At 43.0% G+C, this 13,673-nt stretch overlaps 1 long non-coding RNA gene across 1 annotated transcript; it reads right to left on the bottom strand.

Annotated features, from left to right (window-relative positions):
• Positions 1-12,651: 12,651 nt before the first annotated feature.
• Positions 12,652-13,374, bottom strand: LOC131694075 (uncharacterized). Its single transcript, XR_009306399.1, has 3 exons — positions 13,270-13,374; positions 13,030-13,146; positions 12,652-12,972 (listed from the first exon to the last, which is right to left on the bottom strand). It is a non-coding gene; the product is annotated as an uncharacterized LOC131694075 (long non-coding RNA).
• Between the last annotated feature and the right edge of the window lie 299 nt (positions 13,375-13,673).

The raw sequence follows: 13,673 nt of genomic DNA, 5'->3' as shown, positions 1-13,673 counted from the left end.
TGACCTAAGTATGTCTGTTTTTGTGGTGAGTATGAAAATTGGTCGAACTGCTATTAGTTCACATAGTCATATTCTAATATGGGACAGCCCGCGACAAACGATCAATATTACCCGTTGCTGCAATTACTTGCAACTATGCATGTATTTTTCAAAATTAATTGTCAGACGTTCAAGCAAAAACTGAAACTGATTCATGACATGCCATCGGTCTTCGTGTTACTTTTACTCCTTATAGCTTTCATAGTACTTAAGCCTTGATTTCTCTTCAGCCAGCGACCTCATGCACCCTATATCGATGAACAGTAGAACTCATATCAATCAGCAATGCGGCCCATATATTAAAGAATGGCGGTCAGTGTTAGGTTGATATCTTTCGTGCTTTTGGTATCACAATCTTTCATTATCACGTAGCTTTACTTTGATTCCTCTTTACTAGTACTCACAAGTTTTTGAGAGTAACCTTTAGTAACTGGCAGGGGGTTATCCTAAAGAGACTAGAATCATAAAGAGACGATATGTTCCGTTTGGAATTCTTTACGTTATCCGATTAGGATGTTATTTTTTTCTCGTCCATATACTTTGTGGGTTCGTTTATTGTCTATTCTGGTTCCTTCCCATGGTAGTTTTTGCAGCAACTCTGATTCGGGATGTTACACTGTCTATTGGTACAACGGATCAGATCATACCACATGCATTGTCACGAACACTGTCAGCGAGTTTTGGTGAACGACCGTTGGTGGTTGTCCCGTTCCGATATGTATTCGCTGTATACATTGATGTAAGATAATAAAGTTGACGTTTTCTATTCCTATTTAATGTCTAGTGGAGGCAGAGCTGGAATAATGGAGAAAACAGTGATTTAGTGGGGTTCGAAAGATTGCTCCTGGTAACAAAACTTACCCAGAATCAGTGATCCGATAGTGCTGTGTTTCAAACCGTTTGTGCAATATTGTCAAGTATTTTCAGTCATCGTCATAGTGCACGTGGCTCGAATGTAGTTGTTTTATGATGTACATCTCTGAAGGCTAGTCTAAAAAATAAGCAAAGTTATGTGTTACATTTAATCGTTCTCATTTCATGTAAGGGTATGTGATAATTATAAACTTTAAACTGAAGCCCGGAAGGTATATATTTTCCATCAAAATTATGGAATTGTGTAGGTAAGTATTGCAGCACCTAGTATTAAATTTCAACATTTCGAAAAGATTAAGTCCAACAAAAAAGGTAAATCACGATGCTATATCTCGAGATTCTTTTTATCAGATTCTGTCTTCTGACTGGAAGAATATACGAACCGCCATAGTTAGAATTCTTAAGGTCACATTAGATACGATGACACCGAGTGGTATACCGTGTACGCACCATACTCTGCGCAGCTAAGAAATTTCTAAGTTTGTTTCATTGTCATTGTCATTTCTCAGCCCACACCCTGGCAGACGTTCATCCGCCCATCTAGAACGTGACGAATGAATTTTCCAATTTAAAGTCACGTAAATAAAACTAAACAAACAAAGCCCATCTAGACTCTGTCAAGATGAGGACCTACACAGCCTAACTGTTCGTATGTGCTAGTCCGTATAGTACACCAGTTTCTTCCACAAGCAGGCGCCGGTTGTTAACCAGTTCCACAAGTTTCAGATACATTACATAGAGGATAGTCGGAGGCAGAAAATGAAGAGATAGTAGAGAGGTTTTGGTTTGCTGAAACAAGACAAGAAAAGCAAAATAATTGTGATTAATATCGTAGTTATAATAAATAAGTAAACGATTTCTCATCTGTTGTTTGTTTCCTTGTTCGTAGTCCTCCTTCCTGTTCCTGATCTGTTTGGGCTATTGGCTTTCCGTTTCCTTGGCCGTCACGTTCTCTTGCACCGATTTACATATATTGTAGCAAGAGAAACAAATGAAAAGACAAAAAATGAAAATAAATTCGAAATGCTCACCTTCCAGACCCCGAACATAACCCTTACTTTCCCTTTGCTTATCATGTTGGTACCATTCGGAAAGCACTTGGCCTTGTACCCACTGCTCTTCCACCATCCTCGTGGTTTTCTCCATTTATCACTGTCGTCACATGTGATATTTGGGTACGGAAAATGATTTCCTGAGCAGACAATCAAATGAAAGAAGATTGCCAGGTAATCAGTGTACTTTCTGCACCAGGTATCATATCGCATTTGTATTAAGTGTATCTACTATACGATATGATGGCCGGAAGGATAGATAAGCAACCCTAGCTCCCCAAGAAATTTCTAAGTTTGTTTCAATACAAAAAATTAAAGGGTTGTGTACAAGACACGACCACGGTGACATTAAAAATGTAGCTTTTTTCAAGAGCGTGCAAATGAATTTTATCTATCACACATATCGACTCACGTTCTTGCTCACTCGCCTGTTTTCATATGTTACAATTTTCTATATACCCTCCCCATTAAAACATAATTTATTGAAGATCTTTTAACGGTAATCTATTAATTAATCAAGTATCTCACTAGGTGATTGGCATTATTTGCCTGAAAATAATCTGGTCTGTCTAGAAAATATATTTAAAAGAAAAGTTCCACATTCCAATCTTTTTACCATCTGTGATGACTAAAACAGGAAAAAAAAATCTGTGTAAATCTGTGATAAATTTCCAAAAAATCTGTGAAAAATCACAATATTTCCAAAAATCTGTGAAAATCTGTGAAATTTTCATCAAAACGCCAAAAATCTGTCATCTGTGAAAAAGAATCTGTGATCAAAAATTGTGAAAAAAATCTGTGACATTACAGAAAAATCTGTGAATATGGTAACCCTGTGAGGAAGCCCACGCCCGCCAACGGAAATATACAGATTCTCCATGAATTATGAAATTTCATTTTCCATTTAAATTTTCAATAATGTACTAATGAACTTAAGTAAACAATCTTAAGGTTAAGTATTTCTTGATCGATTAGTGGTTGAAAAAATGAAATTATTTGATAAATTACATTGTTATACAACGTTCGCACTACCAGTTAAAACGTGTAAGTATTGGCCAGCCCCAGCCGTGAGCACTGCTGAGACTCCCTGAAACAAAGACCTCAGGGTCGGCACGCTTATCCTGGAGTTTCGCGGGTAGCAAGGAAATGTCCGATTAGTTGATGCAAATTCTACTTTTATTTTCCTCACTTTCACAAACTCTTTCTTCTATCTCTTTCCACTTCTTAATTCTATCTGACCTTTTTCTGCTGCTTCACCACCTTATTCTCCTACTGTCGAACTCCCGTTCTCCTTTCCGCCGCGTCTACGGCCTTTGCCGCCCGCTGGACTGGAACCGATGAAGGGGTGGCGATCTTCGGTGTCGTTGAGTTACACCAAGGGTGGTTGCGGCCTTGATCCTCGGCTAATTGATGGCAAGCCGGAATCCCGGAACAATGTTGTGGCGTGATGAACAGGCGTACTGTGCGTCGGTTATATTTTTGGCAAAACTGCGGGGTCCTGTAGATAACAGAACACAAATCGTGGTTAAGTAACCTGACGGGCATTCTTGGTCTTTTTTTGGGGAATGACATCATATTCGGACTTTACCTGTTGTCCACTCGAGCTCTTCACAGTTTAAATTACACTTTTCCTATAGGTTTCAGCTACACACTCTACTGTTCGACGCTTTCCGGGTAAGTGATCGGCCTTTCCCGTGAGAAGTTGATCGCAGCGAGCTAGAGCAAACTCGGTCATTCCCCTTTGGCCAAGTTCATTACCCCCGTCTGCGGTATATAACGCGCAGCGAGCTATCCAATCAGGTTGATCGCCACCCCACCCGTTCCTTCGCCTTCCGCCACCCCTTTCCGTCGACGACCTCTGGTGGGTTTTAAAAGCTATGGTGGCTGCATGCTGATGATAGTTGCTTTCCAAAGGACTATCAACTGTGATTAGTGGAAGGTCTGTTCACAGTAAACACACCAAACACACACAAACATTTCCTGCTTTATAATTTAAAAACTTTTACGACAATTTAAAACACGCGGTAGTATCAACAACCTTCACGGAGGAGACTTCCGACGCTTACACTCTCCCCCAGCTCGGGTAACAAAATTTTTGCGAAATAACTTTTTTTTCATTGCAAATTACACAACCACAACACCAATTACACGAGCCTGCTGAACCTTCACATCACATTACAAAAATTCACACGGACAGAATTACGTTCACTTACTGTAGCACATGAAATTTTTCATTCGCGACGTACTAGATTCAAACAGCCAAAACAGTGAAAACGTCGTTGAGCATTGTTATCGAGTATCGGGGTTATACGGTTTCGTCGTCGGGATATACCAACACCTCCCTATTGCGCGACCACTGTCCTTACCGACCGACAATGTCTTTCGACTCCGGTCTCCAATAATCAAATATCCTAGTCGTAAGATTCAGTAACCTCGAACCAATGCAACGCAATTATTCAAAAAGAACATTTAACAAAATTAAAAATATTATGATTTAAAATAAATTTTTAGAATAAAGCATGCAAAATTTTCTACTTTTCTAACTACTCTTTTTTAATTTTATTTACTTTAACTCCGGAGTATTTATTTACAAAAGTAAAGTCATGCACTGCTGCATGAAATATTTCACGCGACTTGTCGGAGTTGCGTTCTATTACATCAATATGATTCGCGATCTAACGCTAGATGTCGACCGCCAGAGAGCATGAAAGTGCAATGGTGATGTTTTTATTTTCGTCTGTCAAAACACATTGGTAAGTAAATTCTGATTTTTTTAAATTTAATCAATATTATAATTAAATGTTATTCCTTCTAATGAAAAGTAATATTGATGAAGAAAATATGTTTCCTACCTCTGAAAAATATCCAGATGGTAAATTTCTTGTTACTTCACTCACATTTGTTCTTCCGGTTTCAATTTATACTAAAATGAAATTCAGAGATTGAAATTTCGATAGAAAACACGATGGTGGTCAAAAATCACTGGATTAAAGAGTGTAGTTGTTGGTAGTCGAGGTTATCCACTGATAAGTCCAATTTCTAGATAAACAATTAAAATAGAACAACCATCCTATACCATCTATGTGTAGCGGTCATGTCATATTCAGCAATATTTTTCAAATTTAGTAGAACCAGTCTGATTTGTTTGCGCCAAGAGTTAGACAACCTACCGTTGATCAGCTCTTGCGCAACACCCTAGCAAATACTCCTCTCCGCGAGGGGAAGAAATTAAATTGCCTGTTGAGATTCTCCTGAAGACGAAAACCATGACGATCCTTCGCTTGGAATGCATGATGGAAAGGGACAGATAGAGCCAAGAGTTAGCTGACAGAATAAAACAGCTAGTAGGGTCGTTGATTTCCGAACTTGCCCGAAGAAATTTGCGGGAAAATACGCGCTTCCTGTAAGTTCGTACGAAATTACCTTCCCTAATCTGAGGATTAACGCTGCTAGTCCATTTCGTCCCAGTCCGCCAAACATAGTGAAAGTGCGCGTAGTTTTGTCCGGTTTAGTTTCCAAGTATGTAAAGCGTCGTAATAGTACTTTGAATTAGTCTAAATTTCTTGTCTCTTCCGTTCCATTAGTTATCTGTAATTTCGTAGAAAACGCTAGCGTGTGATAAAGTGCGTGCGAAATCAGGAGAAAGGTAATAGTGCTCAAAATTATAGTGCCATTGACCCTCCCCATGTGCTAATGACCCCGTTTGCAATAGCCAGACGGCACCTCTTTTATTTCAGGCAGCTACGACGAACGAGAGGAAGAAGAAAGGAAAAACCACACGCGCGCAGGTCCAAGCGCATCGGACGAATTTTGAACCCGACACCGTTACGCCGCCGGAAGGAAGGACGACCCGTCTAAAACCCGTTCCTTCAATCGCCGGAAAATCAACTGTAACTTTTCCGGCCGATCAAACCATAAATCAGCAACTAACAACCGCTGGCCAGAAACCGGCGCGGCCGATCGACGTGATCGCCCGTCATCGCATCGCAGAACGATCGACAGCAGCAGAAACCAACAGCAGCAGAACTGGTGAGTCGTATCGTTCTTGCTAATTAAGTGTGAAGGGTGGCGTCCAGGGAGGACGCCACAGTGATTTGAGCCGTAAGAGCGCAAAACGCTCGAGAAGTCGTCCACGGACGGCGATAGTTAGGGACGCGTCCATGAAGTAGGTTGTGTGTCGGCCATTATGATTTAGTTTCGTCATTCAAGAACGCCACACACAACCCTTTTGATTAATTAGCCACCCGGGTGCAAAGAAAGCCGTTGAGCGCTGGAGCCGTGAGGTGACGTCACAAAATTTTGGAGAGGAGAAAATAGCACGATATGGTCAATGAGCACAAGTAGGGAGAGAACACGCACACAGATAGATAGGCTTAGAAATATATATCATGCAGAAATACAAACATAAATGGGAATGAAATTCTTTCAGTGTACCGTGCAATAAATGTTGTTTAGTTGAAATGTAATCAAATGTTTGTAGTACTCCCGCAAGTTTTAGTCCCGTTCTAGTATGGTTACGTCACTTCGTTCGGTGTAGTTTTCGTTTCGTTTCACTGTCTTCCGCTTGGCGGAATTTGATGAGTGGTGAAAGCTTCGCTTTCAACGTGTTGTGCCACCTGTTGATGAGTGGCTGCAGTTCCAGTGATGATAAGTTGGGCATGGGGAGTTTCTTACCGCGAATTATTTGAGGGTGATTAGGTTTTCTGATGATTGCTGCTGCTGATAATAGGGTCATCTACCCGACTTTTGGAGGCTAACTTTTGATAAGCCTGTCTGGTTCGATCCTGATTAATTTCTTTTAGGTGAATCTTCTTCAGTCACTCGCCCTAAGAAGAGTCTCATCCGGGCAAACAAATCTTGGCGTGCAGTCTTCCTACGGGAAGTGGCGCATAAGCTGCACGCTTGCTAGGGATCGACCAGGGCTGGCTACAAATTGGCGCCCAACTGCAGGATTTTTTCGGAATTCTTGAAGTATATTTGGAGAATATTGTTGAAGTTATGATTGTTTTCGTCATTTATTTTCGTTCTTATGTACATTTTTAGTCTAGGTTCAATTTTGTAATCTATGTAGCATTTAGGGTAATGTAACATATTTTGGAGACCGTTTATTTTGGAGAAATATCATCAGGCATATTTTTTTGGAGAAATTTATTGAGGATACAGAAATATTTTGGGGATTCTAAGGAATATTCTTGTGATGTTATCGTTGTGTGGGAACATTTATTAGAGATAAGGGTTTATATTTACCATTTTTGTACATTTTCTATACTATTTATTAAATTTTACATATTCAAAAAAACCGAAATGGCTTCTAAGTTTCCGAGAGCCGACCACTTAACCAATGAGGAAGTAGATTACGAGCTCATGATTCGTGGTAAGGTTGAGGAAACTAAAACTGATTCGGAAGCCAAATACCGACTACTACGAAACCTTTTTTACGAAGATGTGAGGGAAAATCGGGATTATCCGTTGCGGTTTACTATCGAACAAGAATTCGATCGCGTGTCAGGCATAATCGATGGTTGGAGAGGGGTCCAGATGAAAGGTGTATTTCTAGTTTGAAACATTACGCGCTTAGGGTCGCCCGAAGCATCGCCGAGGATCCGGGATCCGAAGCCATGCGTAAAGAACTCGTGGGGGAAATTCGTAGTGTGTTGAACAAATTTAGTGGGAAGAAGGGTTTCGAAGATTCTCACTCAGAAGTTGTCAATAATCAGCAGATGGCATTGGAGTCAGGGAAAGATGATGGGAAAGGCAAAGGGCATCAAGACGACGGACAAGAACGCGAGGACAGGTCGTCTGATGAGAATTCAAAGCGATCCCTTGGAGCAATTCCTAAAACAGCGAGTGAGGAACAACTACGGAGGGAAAACCAACTTAACGACGAGAACAGAATGCTGAGAATGCAAGTGGCTGAGTTGAGGCGAGAATGGGCAGAATTTAGACTGGCAACCCAGATACCGGATCCGATGAGGTTCGTCAACCCTTCCAATCGAGGGCTTCAAGTTCCTGAGCTGATGAGTGGGGTGGAGTTCGACAGAGAAGCGCAACCGACACCGTACAACCGAGTCAACCGTCCAGAAACCGAACGCAGGCTGAGAGAAGAGGTACCACAACGACGATATAGCGGCATTCCACAGACGAGACAGGATGAGTCCGATAGAGGACGAGCGATTCGAAGGGAATCAGTCGAACGACGGATGGAGACAGTAAGCGACCGTTCGTACTACGATACACGAGACGGTCAGGAGCAAGCGCGACGGTTGAGCAGAATGTGTGGCATGGAGACGAGAATAGCTGAACGGGAGGATCCAGCTGATAGGCGGTGGAGCGACAAACGGAGTTTTTCTCAGTGGGATAGTCGAGGTAATCCCACCGGTGGCCTGCATCGAAGGCAGAGTGCAGTAATCTTGCAGAGTAGCGAGGACGAAGATGGGTATGACGCTGAGGAGATTCGCCCAAGACGTCGTGTGAATCGACGAATCGCGGATCATGAGATTCAGGACGCAGACCGGCGAATGGAGAAATGGCATCTAACTTTTAGTGGCGACCCCCGCCATCGATCGTTGGAAGATTTTCTCCATAAGATTCGTAGGCTAGCGCGAATGGATCGGATCGCAGACGACATTCTGTTGCAGCGAGTGCATACCATATTATGGGGAGATGCCTACGATTGGTACTTGTGCTACGCTGACGAGTTCCTAGATTGGCAGGACTTCGAGGAGAAAATCCGTTACATGTACGGTAACCCAAATAAGGACCAAGGAAACCGCCAGAAAATCTACGAGCGGAAACAACTTCGGAACGAGCCGTTTTTGACGTTCAAGACTGAGATAGAGCGCTTAAACAAGCTTCTATCGTCACCGCTAGATCAGGAAAGAATTTTCGAGATCATCTGGGACAATATGCGCCCACATTACCGTTCAAAACTAGCGTGTAGAACGGTACGAGATGTGCGAAAGCTTGAGTACTATGCGTACCGCATCGATGCGAACGATCCGGCACTCAGACAGTGTCGAGAAGGACCGACACGTAACACGACGGGTCTACACAATATCGAGGCTGAAGAGTCAACGGGATCCTACTCCGAAGCAGAAGAGGTGAACGCACTAGGAAAGAGGTTCGATGGTGATCGGCGAGCAAAGGAGCAGTCCAAACCGTTAACGGGTACTCAGCAACCCAGTACCAGGCCGGCAGTGGAACAGCAAAATGGTCCCCTTTGCTGGAATTGCCGCAGAACGGGACATATTTGGCGAAACTGCAGACACGAAAAGCAGTTGTTCTGCTACATCTGCGGAACACCCGGTAAGACGACGGTGACCTGCGAAAACCACCCACGGATTGACCGGGACAGGATAGGTAATCCATCGGGAAACTAGGTCAGGAATGCGCAGTAGGGAACAACAGCATTCCGCCGACGAACGATGTTCCCAGTTCTAGTCCGATTGAGGACCCGTTTCTGAAGGTGTGTGAAGTAAGGGTCCACACTGAGAGCAGCCCTCACGTGACCGTGAAGATTTTTGACACCAATTACGACGCTCTACTCGATTCTGGAGCAAGCGTCAGTGACACGAGCATGACCGATATTGCCAAAAGATATGGACTGACGATGCAGCGTAGCCCGCTGAAGATTGTCACGGCCGATAAAACCGTACATGAATGTCTCGGATTCGTACAGCTACCGATGGTATTCAAGGGAATGACCAGAGTGATTCCGACGCTAGTGGTACCGCAGATTTGCAGAGAGCTGATCCTAGGATACAACTTCTGGAAATCGTTCGGAATCGAACCGATGATTGAGGGAGAGCACGGATTCGAACGAGTGGCCACTGTTGATACCATCCCAATGGGTAATGGAAAGGTGGATATGATCGAATTCACCTTGCTGCCGATCGAGACGCTACCCGCGTTGAAGAACGTTGAGCCTGATGCGACGTTGGACATTCCAGCTCTAGAGCTACCAGAACCGTCAAAAGCCGAGAGTGGTCGCATACTTCAGCAAAAAGCTGAGTAGCACGCAACGGAAGTACGCCAGCGTAGAAAAAGAATGCTTGGGTGTGTTGCTAGCAATTGAGCATTTCCGCCACTACGTGGAGGGTTCTCGCTTCAAGGTGGTTACCGACGCACGTAGTTTGCTGTGGTTGTTCACGATCGGGGTGGAATCGGGCAATTCGAAGCTGTTAAGGTGGGCTTTGAAGATTCAGTCCTACGATATCGAACTGGAATACCGAAAGGGAAAGAATAATATACTGGCAGATTGCTTGTCGAGGTCGGTGGAGACAATATTTTCCCTAGCCACCGATGTCGAGCATCAGGAATTAGCGGCGAAGATCCAGAAAGACCCAGCGAGTTTCCCGGATTTCAGGGTGATAGATGGACTGATCTTGAAGTACGTCAAAGGGGACAAAAAAGTGGAAGATGCACGATTCCAGTGGAAGAGATACCCGTCGAAGGTAGAGCGGTAGGAAATCGTCCAGGAAATTCACGATCGAGCTCATCTCGGCCCGGAGAAGACACTAGCAGCGGTGAAGGAGCGCTATTTCTGGCCACGAATGAGCAGCGAAGTGAAAAGGCAATGTCAGGCGTGCCTTGCATGCCAAACTAGTAAAGCGACAAACCAGAATACGACCGCGCCGATGGCAGAGCAGAGGAAGTTGGCTCAGTATCCCTGGCAGTTCTTGGCTATGGACTATGTCGGTCCACTTCCAGCTTCCGGCAAAGGCCGAAGTACTTGTCTCCTCGTCGTAACTGATCTCTTCAGCAAGTTTGTGCTGGTGCAGCCTTTTAGGCAAGCGACCGCGGAAACGTTGGTACAATTTGTGGAAAACATCATCTTCCTGCTGTTCGGTGTTCCGGAAGTGATCCTGTCGGACAATGGGACACAGTTCACTTCAGCGATGTTCCAAAGTCTGCTAGCGAAGTATAACGTGACGCACTGGAGAACTCCGAACTACCATCCTCAGGTAAACGATACGGAACGAGTCAACCGTGTAATCACGACAGCAATACGAGCCTCAATCCGAAAAGACCACAAAGAATGGGCCAATAACTTACAACAGATAGCCAATGCCGTGCGCAACTCAGTTCACGATGCCACTCGCTACACTCCGTATTTCGTTATGTTCGGCCGGAATATGGTTTCCGACGGTAGGGAATATCGCTACCTGAGGGATTCGCAAACGACCAACGATGGTCAGCTGAAGAACGAGGAAAGGAAGAAAATGCTCGAAGAGGTTCGGGAGAACTTGAAAGCGGCGTACAGCAAACACTCGTCCTACTATAATCTTCGCTCCAATGCCAATTGTCCAACTTACTCTGTGGGTGAGAAGGTGCTGAAGAAAAACATGGAACAATCGGACAAAGGCAAGGGATTTTCTGCAAAGCTGGCCCCCAAGTATGTGCCAGCCGTAGTGAAAAGGGTAGTAGGAACCCACTGTTATGACCTTGAGGACTTGAAGGGGAAGAGACTGGGAATTTTCAACTGCAAGTTTCTCAAGAAACTTACCCACTCAAGTTCAGCTTTAACATCGATCACTGGTTGATCGGATAAAAGTCAAGCTATGTACCTCTCAGTATTTACTGATTGAGACAACGCACCATGATGCTTTTGCTCTGGTTGCAGAAAATACTGTGCCGCAGTTCGTAAAGTTAGCACTGTCCTTCAGACAGTGCACCCCCACAACAACTTTCATTTACTGGGGGCATCCTTGTTGCTAAGATCTTCATTCTAGCTCAAGAAGAACTTTGCGAACGTGTTGGATTATGGTCATTTTAGATCTCCTTGAGTTGCAGCACTCTTGAGTAGGAAGCAATTGTTACTGAGCGAACAAGTTCCTCTCGACCAGAAGACAGAGCGAGTCCTTGATTACATCAGGATGATGACCTATAAAACCAAGAACTCGGAGCCACTAGTGCGTTGATGAGGAGTATCGCAATCATTGAACGAGAAGCAATAAGGCGTGAGTTTAAGACTGGGGAATCTTAAACGTTGATCGTGAAATAAGACTCAGAAGTCGGCAGACAATGTTGAGCAAACCCGAGTTAATCGAGCTGTCAGTAACAAATTGCTTTAGCTGAATAGCGTTGCAATTTAAAGAGATCGGCAGTGTTCCTGGAAATTTAACCATGTTTGAAAAAAACACAGGTTGTATTGCATCGGGATACACATACCGTGATAACAACCTATACAAGATTTGTGGGTGGAAGAAGAAAGGGGATTGTGCCTTTGCACGATCACCCAATGCATAAAATTTTTGTAAATACTATTTTTCGGATATAAGTAATGTTAATTTGTAGTTCACAATGTTTCCTTATATCTATGTTAGTACTTAAAATTATCGTATATTTTCTTATATTCATGTTATTTGTTAATTCAATAGTAATTCTTCAAAAGGGCTAATGAGACTTTTGTAAACAAACTTATTTCGCTCATTATTCCGCCAACGAGTTGAATTTTATGAAAAATACACATGAATCAATATCTTTACCCTTGGCAGAATCAATTTCAAATGTTTTCTGTGTTGAAATAACAACAAATTAAGAGAAATCAGCAAAACAAGTTTGTTTACAAATCTTATTAGCCCTATTCAAATGTTGATATGGAATTGTTATTTATTATTTTTGTTATTTATTTAAGTGATTATTTATCACAATATATAGCAAAAATTTTGGAGATTTACTGGGGTTAATGTTTAATGTGGGAGTTTATGTTAAATGTAGGTTCTTATTGAAGTCTTCCTTGGGGGTGGATTTCGCATCTTGGGATTGCCATCCGATTGTTCCTAAAAAGAAAAAGAAAACATTTGTTCACACACTTACCTTTAACTGGAAGTCAACTTCCCTTCTCGGCATCCGTTATAGCTGTCTTCAAATAGGCCGTTTGAGGCAATTCCGGGTCAGCATGGCAGCAGTCCATCCAGCGCCAGTCCCGCCAAATTGTTCCGGCCCCGTACCGTGGTCCATATTCTCGTCCAGTCCAGCTGCATGCGACATCCTTCGATTCTAAAATCTTTCAAACTTTTGTCAGCCGGTCTGGCAAACATTAAAGAAAATCATGTAAACTCACCCATCGTCCGCTTCAAGAGTCCGAATCCGTCCGTCCGCAACCGTCCAGTGCCGAACGGACACATCCCTGCCTCCATCTGAGTGGATTTGTTTTTGTTGGTTTGGTAGTCCGTTTCACCTGAAAAAACATGAAAAAACAACACAAAATTAGTTAACTCACCTTCTAGTACATGATCCGTCTTTCGGAAACGCTTTTTCGGTACATTTTTGAGCCATTTAATGTGAATATTTGATAAATTACCTGTATAGTTTCCAATGTACACAACACACAACACATCACTTCGAATATTCTTTAGTTTGACGTTTCTCTTCGTTGCGGGTTGGTAGTTCAGTGTATGCGTGAGTTTATGAGAGCTTTAATAGGGTTGGGTACTTTTTTCATTTTCGTGTCATTTCCGTTTTGTCGAAAGTTTTTTTCGACATAGGAAATGTACCGTAAGATGGATTTATGGGATATGTGGTCATTTAGGGTATGTGTTCGTATTGTCGGAATACATCCGGCGTTAATACATAACCAAAATGATTGTTTAGGGAGATATTTTCGAGGGATATTTTCGGGGGATTTTCGGGGGATATTTTCGAGGGATTTTCGGGGGATATTTTCGGGGGATTTTCGGGGGATATTTCGGGGGATATTTTCAGGAG

This window comes from Topomyia yanbarensis, chromosome 1, assembly GCF_030247195.1.
Source record: "Topomyia yanbarensis strain Yona2022 chromosome 1, ASM3024719v1, whole genome shotgun sequence".
NCBI classification, from domain to species: Eukaryota; Metazoa; Arthropoda; class Insecta; order Diptera; family Culicidae; genus Topomyia; species Topomyia yanbarensis.
Note: the sequence above shows the minus strand (reverse complement) of the source record. Positions and strands in the feature narration are given on the sequence as shown.